We start from the raw sequence: 450 nt of genomic DNA on the forward strand, positions 1-450 counted from the left end.
TGGGTGCTGATAGCACCCGCGCTCCCACCCGCCTGCGCGTACACCCTCTCGCCTTCTGCGTGCTCTTGTCCCCAAGGGACTGCGGGAGTGCCTGGAAACGGCCTTGGTGACCCCTCCTGTTGCAATGTGCAGCTGAAGGGGCCTCTGACCCCAGTCACAGCACCTCACACCTCCAGGGTGGGACAAGGAGCCACCCCGCTGGGTTAGGTGATGCCCGGCCAAGGGCCCCCCACCCCCCACGGTGGTTGTGCGGGGAGCTGCTGCGGGTGGGACAGAAGCGGGAGAGGCGAGAGCTGATGGGTCCCACAGGAGACCAAGCCCTGGGGCTGCTCCAACCAGGGGTGTGGGGCTGGCGGAGAAGGACACGCAGCGGGTCAGGGAGCAGCCGCCTCTCGTTACGAGACTTGGCTGCACCGCAGATGGCTTCACAGCCGGCTCTGGGCGGCGGGG

The 450-nt window shown here is 68.0% G+C and overlaps 1 protein-coding gene across 1 annotated transcript in view; it reads left to right on the forward strand.

Moving 5' to 3' along the window:
• The window catches only part of FAM180B (family with sequence similarity 180, member B), a gene marked incomplete at its 5' end in the record, with an annotated part of 1,313 nt that overhangs the window by 254 nt on the left and 609 nt on the right, over window positions 1–450 (forward strand). The window lies entirely within an intron of this gene.

This window comes from Buceros rhinoceros, unplaced genomic scaffold (assembly GCF_000710305.1).
Source record: "Buceros rhinoceros silvestris isolate BGI_N320 unplaced genomic scaffold, ASM71030v1 scaffold37183, whole genome shotgun sequence".
Lineage (NCBI taxonomy): Eukaryota > Metazoa > Chordata > Aves > Bucerotiformes > Bucerotidae > Buceros > Buceros rhinoceros.